Here is a 24,594-nt window from a genome sequence, read left to right as displayed (position 1 = left end):
CTCACGTACTGTGGTCTATTGGTGAGGTAGTTAATGATCCAAGCCACCAGGTGACAGTCAACTCGCACCTCTTCCAGCTTTCCCCTGACCAGTGCTGGTTGTATTGTGTTAAATGCTGATGAAAAATCAAAAAACAAGACACTCACAAAATTTCCACTGCTCTCCAGGTGTGAGAGGGACCTGTGCAGGAGGTAGATTACAGCATCTTCAACTCCGATGCATGGTTGATATGCAAACTGAAGAGGGTGGAGCTTTGGACTCACCAGGGTTTGCAGATGGTTCAGCAAAATCCTCTCCATGGTCTTTATGAGGTGCGAGGTTAAAGCCACAGGTCTAAAGTGCTTGGGCTCCCTGGGGTGGGCTATCTTGGGTACTGGAACCATGGAAGTATGTGAGCAGTGACAGTTGCATCATTTGAAAAGGACGTATACATTTTCGTACGTACGTTGAGCATAAATGGGCCTTTAGAAGACACAGTTAGGTGACAGGTGTGAACGTGTCTGACTGACTGACACCATATTGGGGAAAGACACATAATCGCCCAACTGGTTTAGTCAGTCACTGCACAAAGGCATTCATGCTGCTCTTGTTGATTATACACAGGAAAGTGACAGAAGTAGTAGTGTGAGGAATGAAAAGAGATCTTGAGACAGAAAGAAGTTCAAACTCTGCACCAGTGATCATGCTGGTCATATGATCAAGTCTGGAAAGTTACAAAAGTTGTCAGATGTAGGTTGAAAGACAGTCTCACACCTCACCAATCACTGTATGAAGTAGGTGTGACTGATTATGATAAGTATTATAAACTTATTTGCAACAAGTGCTTTACACAACAGAATCAAACAGAACAAGGCAGATAAAAATGTTTTGAAAAGTTTAGGAGAGTAGTGATTAGTGATTTACTAGCTAGGAGCTTGACTTAAAAGAGTGAAATCTAAATCAATTTTTGAATTCTCAAGTCACATAAGATATTTACCAGCTTCAGTGTGTAGTCTGTGTATTCCATCCATCTTTTTTGGTCAGGGTCAGGTTGAACAAAAGTGCCCCAGGTGTCCTTATCCCTCAGCACATCCAGCCAGATGACATATGTAATCCCTCCAGCATGTGGTAGGTCTTGCCCCTGGGGTCCCCACTCATTTGGGAGTGCCTGGAAATACTTCCATAGAGGAATCCAGGAGGCATCCAGATCATGTGCATGAGCAACCTAGATGGGTTTCTTTCAAGTACAGAACGGTCTCACCTGGGAAGGAAACTGGGCCCCTTCCTGGAGCCAGATGTGGTACTGTAGAAGAGCTTGTATGTGAGTGCTGGGTGTTTGGGCATGTTGGAGACACCTCTGGGCTGAATAAACTAGTAGTAGCTCTCCAGGAGGGTTGGAGACCACTGCTGTAGGGCTTCATACGTTGAGGCCTGCAGACTAAAAACAGCCTAGGATCAAACTAATAGTGAAGTCTGTTACAGATCTATGCATGTGCTCACAGAAATGAATACATTCTAACCTCCTACACAACCAAACACAATCATATGCAAATATTTTGTGTTTGCAAAAAAACATTTAGAAGAAAACATGATGTTAACTGCCAAGTAAAGAGAAAACTATTCCCTCACTCAAACTGTTCCTTCAAAATTGAACGGTCCTGGAAAAAAGATCAATTCTTTTTCTAAACAATCTGCTGGGAAAGTTTATTCTTGTTCATGGAAATAGAAGTTTGACAACAGTTTGACCAAGACCTTTACAGCTGGTCTCAGTCCAGGTTGGTCAGTATCCAAGTTCAGTTCAATAGATCAATCAAACTTTATTTATCTAGTGTAGTTCAAAGTGATTTACTATTATTTGATTGACAAGCTGAAAATGAGACAGAATAAGAGACAACATAAAGAAAAGGAATACAAATAAAGAACAAATTAAAAGACAAAAATTGTGTATTATAATAATAATAAATAAATAAAATAAGAGAGAAAAGAAAAAGGGTTTATTAACAGTTAAAAACAACAACAAGGTTAAAATAGATTAAAAAGTAAAAGTCAAAATAAAAGATGATGTTTAATTAAAGCTCAACTAAAACTAGGTTAAAAAGAGATTAAAAGACAAAAGAAACAGACAGTAAAACAAGATAAAACTATAGAATGACAATAGAATAATGTAAAAACATCAAAACAAATAAAAAGACAATGAAAAGATCAGTTCTTAATCAAAGGCCAAGCTGAACAGGTTCTGAGTTTCCTTTTAAAAATGTCAAACCAAAGCAAACAGGTTTGTTTGAACTGAATCAAATAGAGAGTAATAATTAACACACTATAATTAGCGAACACTGGAAATCAAAATAAATTGCTAATACAAATAATTTGCATATGATTGTAGTTTGTAGGAGATTGGGTTTGCTGAGTCACAGTAAGTTACATCTGCGGTATTACATCATCACTTTTACTTTATAATCTAACAGTAATTGTTGCTGTGATTTTGTTGTTTATTTGATATTCACACATTACTAACTACTGACCAATACTCTGATGGACCTCCATGATGTCAGCCATGGTTGCTAGGCGATTTGTGATGCAACTGCAAAGCCTCAATATCGACAGAGGGAACAAATACTAAGCAAGTGTGAGCCTGCTAATCAAACGCATGTATATGTGCATCAATGAGAACACTTCCCATGCAGGTCTCTGTGATATGTGACAGACATAGAAGTTTGAGTGCTTTGATTGTCTTGCTTTGTTTGATTCAAGTGTTTAAAGAAAGAAAAGAAAAGAAAAAAAAGAAACATTCCGCGTTTGCATCCAAACCAGTGGTTGTTAACTGTGTTTCATTCCGAGCACTCGCTCACTTGATATTGTGATGTTTTTTCCTCTGTTTGTTTCATATCCGTGTTTGTGATCCATCTGTCTTTGTTTATGCAGTGAACCAGCAAGAAATCCCACAACAATATACAAGATGAAATTCAATTTTCCACTGAATGTTAAATCAGGGAACTTTAAAATGTGCAATCCCCCCCCCCCCCCCCCCCATTTCAAAATGACAGAGAAATCTTTGTTCCAATCTGGCTTGAAAAAAGATTTCCCCCTCCCTTTGCCGAAATAGCTGGTCTTTTTTCGGAGGTTGTAGCAGTAATTGAGTGTTTTGTATGTTTAATGTGTTTTTAAAAATTCAGATTGATAAGAGATATATTTTATACTTATTTATTGTACAGACCCCGTTGATCCAAGTCTATAAGAAACATCTTTTCAGTTGTAATGTTATTCCTGTCCTGTATGTATACTGTATGTAAGAAAGCATTATAGTTCCATTTTAAGACTTGTACCAGACACTCACTGCATACATACATATGACATGTTTTCACTGTACACCAAATGTTGTATATGTGGCTTGAGCTTGTAAAGTGATGAAACTCCTTTTTTTGTTTTCCTTTGAAGACTTTTGTACAGAAATAAATGATGGTGAACAGTTTGTGTGACTGTCACTTTGACTGAACGTTAGCTCTACACATCTGCTCCTTTCTATCCAGCTGTTGGCACAAATGCAGCAACATACTGTACACAAGACTGCATCCTCATTCAAATACTATGTATCCATGATCAGGTGCCACCAGCGATTTTGGGACCCATGAAAATACATCACATTGGGCCCCACCACACACACACACACACACACACACACACACACACACACACACACACACACACACACACAGGTCACACCAACCAACAATATGTATTGACACTGAGCTATGATATGATAATAGAACCCTGTGTAGACATGCATGCAACAGTCTGCATATAAATAAAGCTTTAGTTTAATGTTAATTTAATTGTAAATGAAATATTCTTTTAATGTCTATCAATGATGATGTGTTAACATGGTGCCCCTGTCCATGATACTCATGTTTGGTCACATAGCTTTCTGAAATCAAACAAGCACACAGGTGTCATTTCTAGTATCTACTGTATGATACAGCATGTATTAAGATAAGATAAATGTATTGATCCCACAGTGGGGAAAATTCATTGCTACAGCAGCTCAAAAAATAGTGATATAGAAAAAAAACAAAAAAAACAAATGTATACAACAATACAAATAAAAACTAAATAAAATGACTTTAAAATGCAATTACAACATATATATATATACACAACAACAAAATGAAAAACAAACAATATATATATATCTATATATATATAGATATATATATATATATAATATATATATATATATATAAAATAAGATTATATATCACATGATCTTAATTTGTAACTTCTGCTCCATGAGTGCTTCAGTAGGTTTAACCCTTTATAAAGGCTCTCACTGAACTACTACTCCTCATGCCTTTTAAATTGCCCCTCGGGGACAAATAAAGTGTTTTGAATGAATTGAATTTATGGGTTTGTCTTTATTTTTACTATTTGATGATGAACTTTTTATCTTCTCTGAGTTGTTGAGTGTAGTGTTGGTATACCGTAATCAATCAGTCAATCAAACTTTATTTATACAGCAGCTTTCATACAGGTTAATGTAGTTCATAATGCTTCACAGCTGATTGACGAGCTCATAATAAGACAGAACAAGTGATAACATAAAGAAAAGGAATAAAAACAATGAGTCGATATGAAATTGAGACCAATGCACTGAAGAGAAAGTAAGAATGATAAAAATGTAAATAAATAAATAATAAAAATAAATAAATAAAAATAATTGAGAATAAGAAACGTTTCATGAAGTTAGAGTTAAAAAATAGGTTAAAATAGATTTTAAAAAAGACAAAACAAAAGAGAACATGAAATAAAAGAGATTTAATAAAAGCTTGACTGAAACTAAGTTAAAAAATATTAATAAGACAAAAGAAACAGATGAGATGAAGAAGAGATGTTCCAGGGGTGCCACTACTTTCATAAATGACTGTAGTTCTGCCTAAACACACAGATTTCACTTTATATTTATGTTTGTATTGTATAATCATACCCCCCCCTCCTCCCCTCCAAAAAAAAAAACAACAACAACTTACGAACTACAACGGGGTATAATTTCAGGTCCATGAATTTTTTCCCCATAACCTGGAGTATCAACAACATCCTCAAAACATTTTCTAAATATTACTTGGTAAATGTTCTTTATGTGATACCATTTAACATTGTGGGAACATTGTATAAGTAACATTGTATAATCGGTTACCTACACATTGTTCCTAAAATATCCTCAGAATGTTGCAGACAAAACGTTCTTCTATTTGTTCACAGATCACATTAAAGAAACATTCTGTGATCTGATGCATCAATAACATCTTGAAAACATTTTCCACATATTTCTTTGTGATATTCTTCATTTATCATCATATAACATTGTAAGAATGTTTTATAAATAACATAATATAATCCGAGGCCTTAACAACATACTAAAAACGTTTTCTGAATGTTCCTTTGAGAATGTTCCTTTGTTGTTTTCTTGTAACGTAAAGGAAATGTTGTATAGAAGAACATTCAGTAATCCCCATAACCTGAAGTATCAATAACATCCTCAAAACATTTTTAGAATATTATTTTGAAAATGTTCTTTGTGTGACATCATATAATAATATTGTTGGAACATTTTATTGATAACATTCTGTAATCTGTTACCTACACTTTGTTCCTAAAATATCCTCAGAATGCCATAGATAAAATGTTCTTCCTATGTTTCTAAATGACAATCAATAACGTTGTGAAAACACTTGTGAAATATTGCTTTAAGAATGTTCCTTCCTAATTTTTGTAGAACATTGTAAGAATGTTTTATAAATAACATATTGCAATCAGAGGCCCTAATAACACACTGAAAATGTTTTTCAAATGTTTTTTTGAGAATGTCTTTCCTTTGTTATTTTGGAACATTGTGATAATGTTTTATAGGGGAACATTCAATAATTGTTTACCTCACAAACATCCCCCAAACATCCTTAAAATGTAACATCTAAAACATTCTATCTTTCTTAACATTTAACAATACAGGAACATTATTTGAAATAATAAACATCATTATGATGTTCTTTGAACATTAGATAAAAACATTTTCTATAAAACATAAACAGAACCTGTAGGGAATGTTAGCCAATGGTGTGGGAACGTTCCCTGCTAGCTGGGTACCAACAGTGTTCCATGCATGGTGGAGGAGGTGTGAAGGGCTTAGCCGGTGACAATATTGGCGGTTTATTCCGAATTCAAGATGCACTTGAACCAGCACAGCTACTGCAACATCCTGCAGCGGGTTTAGGAATAGTTGGACTGCAGAGCGAAGGAAAAGCAGCCAACAAGTGCTCAGCATATGTGAGAACTCCTTCAAGACTATGGGAAAAGCAGCCAGGTGAAGACCTCATGAAGCTGGCTGACAGAGTGCCAGAAGTGTGCAAAGCTGTCATCAAAGCAAACCATGAGGAATCTAAAATATGAAACATATTTTGGTAGGTTTGGTTTAACTCTTTTTTTGTTTACTGCATGATTGCATATTTGTTTTGCTTTGTGATTCCATATGTTTTATGTCTTCAGTGTTTTTCTACAATGCAGAAAATAGTTAAAAATAAAGAAAAACCCTTTAATGTGTCGATGTGTTCAGACTTTTGACTGGTACTGTATATCTTCTCATTATATCTTTCATATTGTGTATACAAGTATATAGATGATTATAATATATGTAGTATTCACATTTTTAAGGTTACGTATACTCCACTTTACTTACTCTATACTGTGCATATGTCTTTTTTAACTTTGATTTATCAGTGTTGAAAAAATACATGAAAAGGAAATCCAATCTTTTATACACTGACTTTGAATTAGCCTTGACATTTACAAAATATGAGTTTAATGCATGCAAAATTTGATATGTTTTATTTCAGCACCTCACAGTGAAGAGAGCTGTAAAGTTACCTTGTTTGCAAGAACAAGAGGATTTTTTTTTCAATTAATCGTCTAACTTGTTCTGTCTTGTTGTTTCAGGAGTTTAAATTATGTAAACTACACCTCAACCATCCCAGCTGTGATGACCTTCTGACTACATTACCCATACCACACCAACATGTTTCTTTTTTTCTACTGTATAACTTATGTTACTGTGTCTGTTTTACCACCTGCTGTCATGAGAGCTGTAAAAAATGTTATTCCAACATGTAGATGATTCAGTTTTCAACAGAGGATTCATTTATGAACGTTTTCCCTTTTTGCTTCTCTGAATCCTTTTCTCTTTATAGCATATCCTTGTATAATATTCAGGATGTCACATGTATAGTAACATATGAGAGCTCAAATAAAGTTGAATTCCTTTTGTCCTCAGCTCTGTAACAAGATGTTTACACCAGAAGACAGTGATACAGGTGCCATCATGTCCATTGCAAATGCTAAAGACTGGCTTTGCAATTGACAGTGCAGAGTAATGTTGACAGTGCCCTCTGCTGGCAAGGTTTTTAACAGCAACTGAACTGGGCCTTATTAGGACAAATGAAGCAGCTCAACATATTTAGGGGTGTGCTCTAATGTTTCATATTGGGAGTACACACACAGTAAAGCAACACAGAGAAGTACAAATGAATGACCTAACTATTCTCACATAGAGACTGTAGCTGACACTAAATGCAGCAGAAATAGGTCACTTACTTTTTGGTCAAACACTCATATTGTGCAGGATTAATCCTCTCAGGAAAGACATTAAATGCTGAACACATTAAATATTCCACTGGTAGGGTAACTGGAGCTTGGACACCACGTTCTATAACTGAGTCACTCTGTGGAAAGTAGGCCTCTGCTAATTACCTCTGGCTTGTAATTGGATCATTAGCTTCTAGTGAGTTCTATCAATCAGGAACAAGTAGCTATAACAGGGTAATAAGTCCTTATTACCCTGGCTGGCAACTATCTATATTCTTTTGAAACAGAGCCAAACCAACTGAACTGATCTACTGACAACCATTGTGTGTGTTTCCAAAGTCTGATATATCTTATTCCTCTTTGCCGTAGACCTCCGTTGTTGCCAAATACTATTAAAAACACGAGTGGGGGCACTTGAGTAGTTGAGTGGTTAAAGCGCATGTCACATTACGGCAGAATCCCTCGTTCAAATCCAAGAAGGGACCTTTGCTGCTGTCATGTGGAAACCTTGTAACTCCATATGTTGTTTTGGACATACTACTGTGACCATAATTATCAACATTTCTGTAAAGCCTGATTACCAGTATGGTAGATCTGACCATAACTGTACATTTTTTTAAAATAAACTTATCTGCTATCATGTAACTGTACTATTAATATATTTGTGTGAGTGAAAATATCAAATATGAAACCTAAGATGAAAGAACACATCACAAATATTTTATTGAATTCACAGTTAGTCCATCTAACGAAACCCTGGCAGCACATCACCCCCACACTCAAACAGCTGCACTGGCTTCCAATTAAGTTCTGCATCACTTTCAAACTTCTTCTTCTCACCTATAAATCTCTTCATGCCGTTGCACCCCAGTACCTAACAGACCTTCTCCATATCTACCACCCTTCACGAGACCTGCGCTCCGCTGACTTGGGCCTCCTGTCCATCCCTCGCACCAGAAGGCAAACCTTCGGGAGCAGGGCTTTCAGTGTGGTAGCCCCTACATTGTGGAATTCGCTCCCTCAGGACATTCGCCAGACACCAACTCTGGACAATTTTAAATCTCTGTTGAAGAGGCACTTGTTCCTGCAGGCTTTTGCCGGCTAAATGTGTGTTTTTTTCTGCGTTTTCCTGTTATTGTGAAGCGACCTTGGGTTATATGAAAGGCGCTATACAAAATAAAGTTGTTATTATTATTATTATTATCTTTCTCATCCCACTGGCCAGCTTTTAACCTTGAGTCTATTCAATGGTTTGTGATTTGTTTCAGATGCTGTAGACCAGTGGTCTCCAACCATGCTCCTGGAGAGCTACTGCCCTTAGGTATCTCCCCTTAGGATACACACCTGATTCTAATTATTAGCACGTTATCAAACCCTTTAACGAGCTTCAGCTAATAATTACAATCAGGTGTGTATAAAACATGCAGGGCAGTAGCTCTCCAGGAGCAGGGTTGGAGACCACTGTTGTAGACCAGGTGTGTATTTCTCACACTACAAAAAGAGAGTAAGTTAGCCACCTGCATACACAATAGAATAAAATTGTCCAGGCACCACTTTCCACCATCGTTTCCAGTGTGAATTCTCAAGTCCAGCAGAGAGCAGTTTTACTCCCATGTTTCCGAGGTGATTGTAACTCAGGTCCAGTTCTCTCAGATGGGAAGGATTGGACCTCGGAGCTGAGGCCAAAGATACACATCCTTCGTCTGTGATCTGACAGCCTGCAAGCAGAAATCGAGACTAATTAATTAATTAACAAATTAATGGGAAAATGTGTCTTAAACTGAAATTTATTTACTCTGTTAGGCTTTAACAGCAGTGATGCAGTGATTAGATAATATAACTAAATATCCTCATGATGACACAATATTACATGATTGCCAGAAGCTATGCCAAAGATTGGCAACAGAACCAGTCACAGAAAATACTATAAAGGTTGGTCCTTTGTTCAGTGATAATGTTCTAAATTTAAAGGGTTATCTGATGAACAGATTGAATCCTGACCAGAGAGTCTCCAGTCTACAGTTTGGACTCTCTAGTCCAGCAGAGCGCAGCTTCACCTCTGAATCCTGCAGGTCATTGTTACTCAGGTCCAGCTCTGTCAGACTGGAGGACTTCGAGCTGAGGACTGTTGCCAGAGCTTCACAGCTTCTCTCTGATAGGTTGCAGCCACTCAATCTGAGAACATAAGAAAGTGCAAAAATACATTAAAGGATAGGTGCAGGTTTTATTTGTCTGTCTTAATACAATACAGATTTGCCTTTATGTATATACAGTACCAGTCAAAAGTTTGGACACACCTTCCTCACTGTATGTACATTTATGTACATAAATTTCATACAAATCATTTTGACTCACCACCATACTGGTGATACAACAAAAATGCAAGTCATTTTGTAGACACTTGCATTTTTGTTGTACCATATGTTGGATATATAAGTAACATTATAAGTATAAGTAACATTTCCTCTGTTCCATAATCTCTTCTCTCCTATTGGCATTTATTTTATTTGTCTTTTCCAAGTTGAGAGCAACTTCCTCATTGCATCACACATCTACAACCTAAAAACCTAAATTCTCTCTCTTTTTTTCATGATAAGTAGCCCAGCTGGACTACATTTAACAGCTATTCTACTACCACACTACTGAGGAGACTAGTACCTCTACTTGTCGCAATGTTACTGGCTAACACAGCCCATTTCCACATACTTACTGAACATGTCAGTACTGTAAGACAACATGATAAAACCTAAACATAAACCTCTTTTAAAAATATAATTTTAAATTATATCTGCAGTGACTTATGAAGGTATGGGTCTACATACACAGATTTTTTGGAGGCTTTGGCCACTGGCAGGAAGCTCAGAATAGCTTCTTTGGAAGTATTGGGAGTATTTCCTCAGGTCAAACATCCAGGTCTTCCTCAGAGGACAATAAGATAAAGACCAGAGCTGACCACTGAGCGGGAGAGAGTTCTGTAGAGAGACTTCCTGAATTCAGCTTGGATCTCCTCCTCTAGAGAATGGTCATTCAGTTTCTTCTTGACATACTCAGCTGTTTCCTGGTTGGTCCGTGAGTTACTTCCAGTCTGTGTCAGGAGGCCACATAGAAGAATTTGGTTGGTGTCAAGGCAAAGGCCCAGAAGGAATCGGAGGAACAAGTCAAGGTGCCCATTTGGATTCTGGAAAGCCTTGTCCACAGCACTCTGATAGAAGAGTTGGAATTTGTTACTCAACAGATCAGATGTCTGGAAGTTTGATTGTTCTTCTGCCAGGAGGTTAACTCCAGAGTTGATGAATGTCAGATGGACATAAAGAGCAGCGAAGAACTCTTGAACACTCAGATGGACGAAGCAGAACATCTTGTCCTGGTACAGCCCTCTCTCTTCTTTGAAGACCTGTGTGAACACTCCTGAGCACACTGAGGCCTCTCTGATATTGATGCCTTTGTCCAGCTGCTCAAAAGCCAGTTTTCCCAGAGACTCAATCATCTTCCTGCTCTCTGGATTCCAGTGTTGATCTGTCACACCTACTCCATGATACTTTACATTGTTGAGTTTGGTTTGAATCACCAGAAAGTGGATGTACATCAGTCAAGGTCTTAGGCAGCTCAGCACCCTCATTGCTTTTCATCACATCTTCCAGCACTGTGGCAGTGATCCAGCAGAAGACTGGGATTTGGCACATGGTGTGGAGGCTTTGTGTTATCTTGATGTGGGAGATGATCCTGAAGGCCTGCTGCTTGTCTCTGAATCTCTTCCTAAAGTACTCCTCCTTCTGTGGGTCAGTGAACCCTCTGACTTCTGTCACCATGTCAACACACTCAGGAGAAACCTGATTGGCTGCTGCAGGTCATGTGGTTATCCAGAGATGAGCCGAAGGAAGCAGTTTCCCGCTGATGAGGTTTGTCAGCAGCACATCCACTGAGGTGCACTCTGTCACATCAGTCAGGATCTCATTGTTGTGGAAGTCCAGAGGAAGTCGACACTCATCCAGACCGTCAAAGATGAACACAATCTGGAACTCTTCAAACCTGAGGATCCCTGCTTCTTTGGTCTCACCATCAACAAGTGATGAATAAGTTCCACCGAGCTGTACCTTTTTCCTTTCAGCAAATTTAGCTCATGGAAAGGGACTGGGAATGTGAGCTGTATATTTTGGTGGGCTTTGTCTTCAGCCCAGTCCAGGGCAAACGTGTGTGTGTTAAGATGGTTTTCCCAATGCCAGTCACCCCCTTTGTCATCAGTGTCCTGATAGGGGGATCTATTCCAGGTTTGAAGATCTCTTCAGATGTAATCAATGTTTCCTAAATGCTCTTTCAATCTGTATGACCTCATGTTCATTGCTGAGCCGTCCAGACCCTCCTTCTGTGATGAAAAGCTCTGTGAAGATCTCATTCAGGAGAGTTGGGTTCCCTGCTTTGGCAATCTCCTCGAACAAACACTCAAACCTCCCTTTCAGATTAGAATTGAGTTTATGCTGGCATGCTGGTGTGCTGCTGATCTCGACTCTGGACGTTGTGGATCGGTGGAAGGAATACTTCGAAGACCTCCTCAATCCCACCGACACGCCTTCCGGTAAGGAAGCAGGGCCTGGGGCTCGGGTGTGGGCTCTCCTATTTCTGGGGTGGCAGGGCATCCTTCCTGGCCCCAGGGGTGGATCTCATCCACCCCTGGGGCCAGGAAGGATGTTGTGGGGCTGTCATGGTTGACACGACTCTGCAGCTTTGCGTGGACATTGGGGGCGGTGTCTCTGGATTGGCAGACTGGGGTGGTGGTCCTTCTTTTTAAGAAGGGGGACCGGAGAGTGTGTTCCAACTATAGGGGGATCATACTCCTCAGCCTCCCTGGTAAGGTCTATTCGGGGTGCTGGAGAGGAGGGTCCGTCGGATAGTCGAACCTCGGATTCAGGAGGAGCAGTGTGGTTTTCGTCCAGGCCGTGGAACTGTGGACCAGCTCTACACCCTCTGCAGGATCCTTGAGGGTGCATGGGAGTTTGCCCAACCAGTCCACATGTGTTTTATGGACTTGGAGAAGGCATTCGACTGTGTCCCTCTGGGAGTCCTGTGGGGGGTTCTCCGGGAATACAGGTACCGGACCCCCTGATACGGGCCATCCGTTCCCTGTATGACCGGTGTCAGAGCTTGGTCCGCATTGCCGGTAATAAGTCGGACTTGTTTCTGGTGAGGGTTGGACTACTCCAGGGCTGCCCTTTGTCACCGATCCAGTTCATAATCTTTATGGACAAGATTTCTAGGCGCAGCCAGGGTATGGAGGGGGTCCGGTTTGCTGACCTCAGGATTGGGTCTGCTCACTGCTTTTTGTGGATGATGTGGTCCTGTTGGCTTCATCAGACCGTGACCTCCAACTCTCACTGGATCAGTTCGCAGCCGAGTATGAAGCGGCCGGGATGAGAATCAGCACCTCCAAATCCAAGTCCATGGTTCTCAACTGGAAAAGGGTGGAGTGCACTCTCCGGGTCGGGGATGAGATCCTGTCCCAAGTGGAGGAGTTCAAGTACCTCGTGATCTTGTTCACGAGTGAGGGAAGGATGGAGCGTGAGATCGAAAGGCAGATCGGTGCGGCGTCTGCAGTAATGCGGACTCGGCACAGATCTGTCGTGGTGAAGAGAGAGCTGAGCCGAAAGGCGAAGCTCTCGATTTACCAGTCGATCTTCGTTCCTACCCTCACCTATGGTCATGAGCTTTGGGTAGTGACCGAAAGAATAAGATTGTAGGTTCAAGCTGCCGAAATGAGCTTCCTCCTTAAAGACCCCTTAGAGATAGGGTGAGAAGCTCTGCGTTGAGAGGAGCCAGATGAGGAGGCTCGGCCTGGGAACGCCTCGGGATCCCCCGGGAAGAGCTGGACGAAGTGGCTGGGGAGAGGGAAGTCTGGGCTTCCCTGCTTAGGCTGCTGCCCCCGCGACCCGACCCCGGATAAGCGGAAGAGGACGGTAACGGTAATGGCTGGCATGCTGCAGGACATTCTGAAGTAGAACAACAATTAAGATAATTAATTCATGTTACATTAAATATCATATGCAACATTAAAATGTAACATTTTTCATATTATTTGATATATTGATACATCATGATATTATTATTAGGTTACTACCAATACACTGACCTATAAAATAATTCAGAAATGAATGGAAGGATTGTCTATTGATACATAAATACTGTAACATCTCACTGATTTAAAGGATGTTGCATTCAGACTATTATAAAACTGACTCTGTCAATTCATATCATTTCTTCTAGATGAAGTAAAAGGTTTACATTTACACACCATGAATATGTAGTCCAAGTCTCTTTGATGATGCTCAGGCAATGGATCATCTGCCCTCTTCTGGTTGACTCTGTGAAGTACACATGAAATAAAGCATGAGGAGTTGGCACATACTGCAATATGTCTTCCAGCCTTCCAGATTTTGGAATTCTTCCTTTAACATCTTAGATTAGCTGAAAGGATTGGAATACTAATTAAATAATACATTTAAAAAAATAATGGATGCAGTGTAATTTTGATGGTAGTATTACATACGTCATTTCAGGGAAATTGTGTGCATCTCTGAATGTAAAAGGAGGTTCCCTTGATTGGTCACTCTTCATAGACACACAGCTGGATTCAGGGAAATCTGGTTTCTCCAGACGGATCCTGACAGACAGATAGGAATATCACCATCTAATTGATCATCCACAGAACCTGCTGGGTACCCAGAAACTATTGGGTTTCTGGGTTACTATATGGGCTCAATAAAATTGATATTTCGATCCACTCAGTATGTTCTTCTCTTTTCACACACTTTTACAGCCATTTGGTCAAAAACTGTTGGTGGCACTGAATGAAAAGTCAGGGCTTCATCAAAGTCATTAGGATTCATTCTCTGGGGACCAACATGCATGGCAATGTAACAAGTAGTTGTTGATATTTTTGTATGGATCAAAATGTTTGTATCTGTTCTGGGTGTTAAATATGCTTAGATTTGCATACTATTGCTATCTACCATACTATCATGATTCATACTGTCACATCTTTAAGACTGAAAACATCATCCTTCTCATGTTGAAATTCAATTTGCAATTCAGATAATGACCATTTGAGTCGATCATTTTGGGAAGCATTGATACAACCTACCTCTCTGTTTAGGTACAACAACTTAGTTAAAACCTCATAACATTACAATAATAGATAAAGCACATGCCTAACATAACTTTACCAGATGAATAAATCATCTAATACTAGTAACATCTTACCTCTTATCAGGAGAACACTGTCCATGTCTGAACCCAATAGGTGCTTCCTTTGACTTAAAGGACACACAGCTGGTTTCAGGGGAATCTGGTCTCTGTTGATCCTGTACATGGAGACAGATATAATCTGAGAATTCAGGGGCAGTAGTTTCCCAAGTGGCAGTTTGAGCTGAGAGCATTGATTGATGAGTTTATTTCACTTCACCCAAGGGCATGGACCCACCTGTATACCTAATGGTATTCCATCATATTAATGCAGAACTAGGTGGTGCCATCATAAAACCAAAATATAAATAAATTATAAAAAATATAAATTTCTTCTTTTTGGTTTGATTTTTTTTAGCAAAGGAGAACACAGGAGTGATTTACAGAGCAGATGTTGTAGTATGCAATTTAATTTCAGTTGGAGTTTACTCTTTTTCAGGAGGATTGTTTCCATCTTTCAACATAATAGGTGATTCCTTTGACTGGTCACTCTTAAAGGACACACAGTTGGGTCCAGGGGAGTCTGGTCTCTCTTGATGAGTCCTGGCAGACAGATAGGATCAGATCAGAATGAAGAATACATTTATTTAGCGGCAACCGACAAGCTATCAACAAGAAAGTTAATGGCCACAGACAACCATAAAGTGCAACAAATAAACAAAGCAGAGGCAGATGACCAAGAATTCTTTATTGGCTCAATCCAAGCAGGAAGACATGACCACCCAGTCTCACAGGTTAATACTGTGGATGCAAAGAAAGAAAAGTGGCATGAAAATCTGATTGTCAACAAAAAAGTTTTGAAAGTCAGACTGGATACGGGAGCTGATTGTAACGTCATCTCCATGAGTGACCTCAGAAAGTTGAGAGTGGACAAAAAGGTGAGCAAATCTCATTCCAAGCTTGTTGCTTATGCAGGCCAGCGCATTCAAGCTAAAGGAAAAGTCATGTTGACATGTCAGTACAAAGATAAAAAGTATGATGTGGAGTTTGAAGTCATAAAGAACAAGGCACCTGCAATTCTGGGAGGAGAGTCATGTGAGGAAATGGGTCTTGTCAAGAGACTACATGTGCTCAAAACGGAGAGTGACATTCTTGGTGAATACGAGGACCTATTCACTGGATTAGGCTGTATACCACATTAAGACAGATCCAGAAGTCACTCCAGTCGTGCATGCACCCAGGAAAGTGCCTGTCGCCATGAAAGAAAAAATTTAAACTGAACTGAAAAGAATGGAAAGCTTAGGTGTGATAACCAAACAAACAGAACTTACTGATTGGGTGAATAGTATGGTAACTGTAACAAAACCTAACAAAGTTCGGATCTGCATTGACCCACAAGATCTGAATACTGCCATTAAGAGAGAACATCACCCACTGCGCACAATTGAAGAAGTGGTAGCTGAAATGCCAAATGCCAAATTCTTTTCAGTTTTAGATGCAAACCATGGGTTTTGGCAAATCCAGCTAGACGAAGAAAGCTCTCACCTATGTACATACAACACACCATTTGGTAGATATCGATTTAAAAGACTTCCATTTGGTATATCCTCAGCACCTGAAGTGTTTCAGCGGTGCATAGCCAGACACCTAGAAGGGCTAGAGGGTGTAGTCAATGTCATAGATGACATCCTTGTTTGGGGAGAGAGCATTGAGCAGCATGATCGTCGTTTGAGGCAGCTGCTGGAACGCCTCCGCAGCATCAATCTGAAACTTAACAGAAGTAAGTGTAAGATAAGAATGACTGAAATCTCTTACATCGGACATGTGCTCAGTGAGCAGGGACTCAAGCCTGATCCTGAAAAGATCAGAGCCATTCAGGACATGCCTGCACCAGAGGATGAAGCAGCGCTCCAGAGGTTCACCGGACTGCTACAATACCTCTCAAAATTCATCCCTAACCTCTCAGACATAAGCGCCCCTCTGAGGAAATTGGATGGAAATGTGGAGTGGCATTGGGGAACAGAGCAACAACAGAGTTTTGATAAACTTAAAGCTCTTGTCAGCCAAGCACCAGTACTCAAGTACTATGATGTCAACAAGCCAGTTACACTATCTGTGGATGCAAGCTCTGAGGGTCTTGGAGCGGTGCTACTTCAAGAAGGACAGCCAGTAGCATATGGCTCCAGGGCATTAACTGACTGTCAAAAACGTTATGCCCAAATTGAGAAAGAATTGCTTGCAATAGTGTTCGGCTGCGAGAAGTTCCATCAATATATTTATGGAAGACGGGTCCATGTTGAAAGTGATCATAAGCCACTGGAAGTGATATTCAAAAAATCACTCCTCAGCACCCCAGCCAGACTGCAAAGAATGCTCATGAGGCTACAAAAGTACAGTCTTGATGTCAAATACAAACCAGGCAAGGAGATGCATATCGCTGATGCTCTAAGCAGAGTGTTTCTGAATGAACACAATGAGAAGCTCCTTGATGAAGAACTGGAAGTAAACTTTGTCAACCACCAACTCCCAGTATCAGAAGAGAAATTGCAGGAGTTCAGAAAAGCCACAGAAGAAGATGCTGTGTTAGGACTCGTCGCCAAAGCAATTCAGAGTGGTTGGCCAGAAAAACAGAGACATCTTCCAGACAACATCAGACAGTACTGGACATTTAGAGAAGAACTGGCTTATGTGGATGGACTCATATTCAAGAACTCAACGTTAGTAGTTCCACACACACTGAGGAGTGAAATGCTCAGTGAAATCCATGAGTCACACATGGGCATGGTGAAATGTAAAGAAAGAGCCCGTGATGTACTGTACTGGCCGGGCATGACCAAACAGATAGAGGAAGTTGTGGCTCAGTGTGCTGTACGTAACACACACAAGAACAGTAATCCAAAAGAACCACTCATGTCACATCCAGTGTCTGAGAGAGCATGGGCAAAGATAGGTGTGGATTTGTTTCACTTCAATGATGCAGAGTTTTTACTGTGTGTGGATTATTTTTCAAAGTTTCCAGAGCTAGTCAAACTGAGTGGAACCTCAAGCAAACATATCATCATTGGACTCAAGTCGATGTTTGCAAGGCATGGAGTGCCGGACGAGTTATTCTCAGACAATGGCAGACAGCTGGTGAGCCAGGAGATGAAGGATTTCAGCGCCGAGTAGGGTTTCAGACACACCACCTCCAGTCCGACTTTTCCACAGTCAAATGGGCAAGTCGAGAGGGCTGTCCAGACGGTCAAGAACCTGCTGAGAAAAGCACAGGACAGCGCGGGTGACCCCTACTTCGCCCTGCTGGAATACCGGAATACACCATTGAGCGGGGTTGGTCTCTCACCTGCTCAAATGCTCATGGGGAGAAGGCTCAAATCAAAGTTGCTTGTGACAAAGACATTATTGCAGCCAGCTGTCTACAAAAATGCCAGGAGTGACCTTGTGAAGAGGCAGCAAAAACAGAAACAATACTTTGACCATGGAACCAGGGCACTGCCTGATCTCAGAGATGGAGAAAATGTGAGGATTAGGCAAGGCAGCAAGTGGGAGCTGCCTGTGAAAGTGCCTCAGCGTTATTTAGTCTAACCAGAACAGGCTGACTTAAGGACTGATATGGGTTTGATTCAGTGTTTGATTTAAGGTTTGTGTGAATTAAAAAAAAAAAAAGAAATATATTCACACAGTGTTATACACATTGAGCTGTTGTGTAACGAGTTTAATCTTTTCCATTTCAGTCATGACTTTAAGGCACATATGTTTTGTTACACTTGAAATACATAAAGTTATGTCAAGTAATTTGTTTTGCTGATGTGCAAGAAAATAAAAAGTTTTATTAAGCAATCTGGGGGGATGGTGCGACACCAAGAGGCCCTAACCCTAACCCTAACCCCCCCCCCATATCTTTCATTTTGATACAATGTGACAAAATCACACAATTTTTATCCAAAATGCAGCTTAGTAGACAGCACACAAAGCGACAGGCAAGACGACACATAGCCTAATATTTAGCAACAATGAAGCGTTCACACTCAAGTGGCGTTGTAATTGTGCATGTGTGTGAGTGCATGTGTGTGTGAGTGCATGTTGGCTCATTTGCAAAAATGAAATGCACATAGTTAATGTTAGGCCTCCATACATTAAATAAATAAATGGTACAGAGGTGAATCAGTTATTTGCTTGCAATATGTTTTATTTGTTGCATAGCCTATGGAACAGTTATTATTAGCCTAAGTGAAGTATTGTGCTGATGTAATTGTGTGTGTGGGTGAGTATATGTTGGCTAATTTTCAAAAGTGAAATGCACATAATTAATGGTACATACAATGGTACAAATAATGGTACAAATAAATGGCACAAAGCCAAAGATGACCTTGTATTGGGTTTTTATAGGCAAAATATAGTGTGTCTCTATCAGACTCGGTCATTTTAGTTGCATAATGCAGGATTGCTGAAATTAAATATCTGATCAGTCTCTGATCCATAATGCTCAGACTCTCTGACGGGGCAGCGGACCCCTCCCGCTCCACTGTGACTCTCTCTCTCTCTCTCTCTCTCTCTCTCTCTCTCTCTCTCACCGGTAGCCCGACTCTGTCTCTCCGTTGCTCTCTGTCACTCCGCATCACTCTCTCTGTCACCTGACTGCAGCTGGACCTCTCTCCTCTCTGTCTCATCCTGTCTGACAGAACTCAACTGTTTCTGTCAAAGATAATGTGTTGTGTCAGGCCTTTATACAAGCTAATGGACGTTAACATTAGAGTTGACCTGTTAGGTTACGTTACAAGGCTGGTATGGTAAACGTTGGCTGCGCTGTTTCTTACCTTGCTCTACGTTGACTTCACTAGTTCCAGCTTCACTGTCACCACCTGTTTTTAAATATTTGTTTAGAAAATCTCTAAGGCCTTTATTTTCTTCTTCTCTTCTCTCTACTTTTCTGAGCACCGGACATTTTGAGCGTACTTAACTTGAAGTTGAACACAATTGACAACATGAAATTTTGATCAGGGGCCGAACCATTTTTGTGTTGGGGGGGGGTTCTTGACCACTATTTAAAGGGCAATTAGGGAGAAAACAAATGTAACGCTTTTATGTAACACACAGATAGGCCTATTTTAAAAAAAATTGAAAAATGATTCCATAATTTAATGAGCGCCCAGTTCTGGATTTATTCTCTACATTTCCATAAATAATATTTTTAAGGCTATTTCTGTATTTCTACATTCATTTATTTAATTGAAGTGATTAAAGCATGTTAGTGATGGTTGTTTTATCAGATCAATGAGAGTTGTGTATATTTCTATTGGTATACCATCAAGTCCAGATGGTTACCCAGATATGAAGAATGAATTTCCGTCTGTTGTGCTTGCTGGATAAAATGAGTGAGTTCATCAGTTTCTTACAGTTGGTGCTATCCACATCTGCCAGAGCCACTAATGATCTGCTTCATTAATCAACAACTGCTCTGTCATGTGATGCTGACGTGCTGTTTCATTGGTGAGCGGATGGAACGTCTGGATGTGTCCCAAACAGTTAACAGATTGGAGTTAAACTTATTGGTAAAATAAATGGTTCTACTTATTTGATTGGAATCATTTATTAAGGTTTGATTAAATATACAATAGCATGTTCTTTCCTATTATATGAACACCAATCCCTATCCAAAAAATAGTGTGATCATCTGAGTTCAGAAGCTTGGATCCTTCAGATAAGTGCTGGGCCTGTCACTCTCCAGGCTTCTTCCCTCACTCTGCTCACGGAGTTCACTTTATACCCTTAATGGATTTAAGTGTTTGGTTTTGTTTTGTTTTGCTTGTTGTCCTTATTAACATTTAATTTCAGATGTTTTAGTACATCATGTTTTTTTCAGGGAAATATCCTTTTGTTGCTAGGGAGACAGGCTAGCTGGGTTTCGTTCTGTACTCAGGTACTCACATATTTGTTTCATTTGTGTGTGTTGTGTTTGCCTACAAAACCACAGAGCTGGTTCTACATTATTATCCTGTCTGATGCCTAACTTTTAATTTAAGAGTCTCTTTTTTCATTCCCTACACTACAGTATTTTCTATGCTTAATGGTAAAAGAGGTCAGATGGAGGAAATGTGGCCTGCATATGTTGAGTCCATCCTCCAAAAATAATTACCGGTAAGTACTCACTTCATATTATGATAATCTAGACATCACAGTTTGTTATTACCTAATATACAGCTCAGTGTGCCAAACTTTCCACTGAATTATCAGAGCCAGATTGCTCTGTCTGCATGCTGCTGTCATGAAGATAATACTTTTAATCTGAGAAATGAAGGAAAATGAATTGTGACTGAAAATATCAGTTAGACAAAATTTTAAAAATGATTTCAGTTTGCTGTTGATGACAGGAGGAAGAATGAACAGTGAAACTGCTCAGAAAACATTCCTGTTTAACTCACTGTGGTATTGTGAGGTCTCAGTTTGACAATGCATGGATTGCATCATTTCCTGCTATAAATTAAATCCTGTAGTATGCTGATTTACTGTATAGTGGCTGCAGAAACAGTTCTCTATTAACCCTTACTGTACATACCGTTCAGGTCAAATTTTACCCATTTTGACATTTGACAGCTGTAAAAAAACAAAACAAAAAAAAAACAAATGTCTTTTATTCAGAAATTTGATGACTTTTTCTAAAGTGGCCCAAAATGTTGTAGGTGCTACAAATTTGTATCCATTGAAGCTGTTCTGGGTCAAATTTGACACAGAATGTATTGACATGTCTTTTAGATCAAATCAAGGAAAATTGTGCTTTTAGAGAATCTTGTAAATGGGTCAAAGGATTTTCAACAGGTCAATTTTAAAATAATAAAAATGGGAATATATTGCAGTAGTTCAAACATTAAGAATGTAAAGTACACATAAATCCATATTTAAATAGTAAATTAAGTGTTTTATGTTTTTTCATCTCAATGAAATAGAGCTGACCGTAAAAAAGTCATGTGGTGCAACTATGATCTACCTTACAATAAATGAATTTCCTTAATATGCTTAAATATTTTTTACAAGTTTTGAGTAATATAAAGTGTCTAGAAACAAACTTTTTGCATGTCTTTTGAGTTTTTGTAAATAATAATCCCATATTTATGTTCTATAATGTCACAGTTGCTTTCTTAATTGAATGTAAGACTTATTTTTCCTGTAAATTGCTTAAAGATTATTTTAAAAATTTAAAAATACAATTCAGTTAAACATACTGTATCAGTGATTAATATTACTGCCACATGAAAGTGATATTTTACTCTGAATTTAATAGTTATTGGTATTATTGGTCGCACCACATGATGAATGGTCACACCAAATGACATAATGACCTCATATCATTAAAAATGTATTGAAAGAAATAAAAAAAACAATGACTTTAATACAAAATAGAATTAAACCAGTGGTTTTATTACAATTTCACATAATTTTTATAAACTCAAACATTTCATAAACATTTTTAAAACATAAGTGCAGCACGCCTTCATTGCTTTGTCATGAACAAACTTTTCATTTAACTTGACAATGGAATAAGTCAATTTGGATTATTGAATCATTTAGAACAGAAATATTTATTATCTAGTCATCATCAAGCTGACTTAATTTTATAGATTGAATCTTTCTCTACTGTTTTCTTCATTGCTAGCTGAGACAGAAATGCAAAGTCATGCCATAAATCTATGGTGTTTCACTTTGGACTATTGATATATTTTATCGAAAAGTATTGAGATACACCTCTTAATCATTGAATTCAGGTGTGTTATTCAGACCTATTGCCTCAGGTGTATGAAATCAAGCATCTAGCCATGTAGTCTGCATTTACACACATTTGTGAAAGAATGAGTTGCTCTGAAGACTTCAATGAATTCAAGCTTGGTATGTCAGTTTGTGAAATGTGTTCCCTGCTAGATATCTCACTGTCAACTGTAAATGGTATTATTGAAAAGTGGAAATGTTTAAGAACAACAGAAACTCAGACACAAAGTGGCAGACCACGTCTAGTTCATCACAAAGATGGCGTTGAGATTATGAGCCAGGCCTTCTCATCCAACATTAATGTCTGATCTCAGCAATGCTCTTCTGAATGAATGGACAAAAATGCCCACAGCCACTCTCCATAATCTTGTGGAAAGCCTTCCAGAAGAGTGGAAGCTGTAATAATTACAACTCCATATTAATTCCTGTGGATTTAAAAATGGATATCATGAATGCTCATGTAGGTGTCATGGACACATGGCCCAATACTTACTCTATACTCTACATAGTGTAGATGAACATGCATACAAAAATAGCAATCCATCCAGGTAATGAAAAACATACCAGAGCGATATGTACTTCATGGTGCTTTATTTTTGGATTTCATTTTTACAATTTTTACCTTTCTCTTCTCCTAGCAGGGTACACCGCTCTTACTGCAGGGTCAGAATTAACACACTGCCAATGGCAAGCAGTTTTTACCTTGCATGGGAGTGTGATCTGGTAAAATAGATTATAACAGTTAGAAATAAATGATGCATTACAAATAAATGCATAATTGCCAAAGTGACATTGCATTTTTCTCATATTATACAAAAATTAAACGTAAACTGTTGCTTCTGAAATCTTAGAAAAAATGACTTAAATTGCATACAAATATATTCCAAATAATACTAAAATAAAGAAATTAATGTAAATAAATCATTGACTGAATATAAGTCTCTAATCTTGGACATATCTGTCATTGAAAACACTCTGCAGTGGTCGCACCACATGATATTTTCAAGTTCAGTCAAAATTTACAGGCACAGAATTGACCACCTAAACAAAACAAGCTAGCTTGCCACAAAAAGGTCATTATGAAATTTATAATCAAAATATATATTTGTAGAAATAACGTCATATTTATTGTTTTCTTGAAGTCATACCACATGATATCAAAATATGGCAACTACATACCAGACATTAAAAAGCTTCATTTTTTCCATATTTTAGAACGAGTTACAAATCTGCTTGTTGCATCCATGGGTCCTTGGCAAACTAGTGTATGATGCAGCATCCTGCCTTTGAATGATTTTCATCATAAAAGTCCCAGAGTGGTTGTTTCTTGATGGTCGCACCACATGATATTTCATAAAATCATCATCATCAAACAAAGTTTGTTTATATGTTATGACGGAAAAATAAATACAAAGGGTTTGTAATTTTGTACAGTACTATAAAACACTCTGGAAAACATGCCAAAAAGGGCAGAAAATAAATTTGAATAGATTTGGAGTAATTTCAAATAAGTTTTCATAACAGCAGTCATGGCCAGACGGTCGCACCACATGATATTTTGTCACTTTAAATAACAGAAAACTTACTAATAACTTGTGGTTTTTGAAAACTTCAAGTGAGTACATATAAAAGGAAAGCTACTACATATATATGGTATTTATTTATCCATTTAAACCTTTTTCTAACTGAATAAAATGCAGTCGGACAGCAAATGTAGGCGTCACCTTATTGACCCAAATGCGCATGCCATGTCCGTGAGTTTATGGGACAGTAGTGACATAGTTCATGGGGGACCTTTAAACTGAAGAGAAAACTGCCTGCGTTCCCACCAAATTTGCCCAGGTTGCCATGGAAACCTGTTGGACATTGCAAACACAAGTACCTGAAATATTACAAAATAACCTTAATGTTTGCTGTTAGCTCCTTGTTGAGCATTAGCATTTACACTACAATAGATAGAAACTTCTTATGAGAGGATTCTTAGACCAGGAACATACTGCAATGTGAGGGTGTAGAATATGAACAGTATGTACTGTAAGGGTTAAGATTAGTAAGTAG

This window comes from Scomber japonicus, chromosome 1, assembly GCF_027409825.1.
Source record: "Scomber japonicus isolate fScoJap1 chromosome 1, fScoJap1.pri, whole genome shotgun sequence".
Lineage (NCBI taxonomy): Eukaryota > Metazoa > Chordata > Actinopteri > Scombriformes > Scombridae > Scomber > Scomber japonicus.
Note: the sequence above shows the minus strand (reverse complement) of the source record.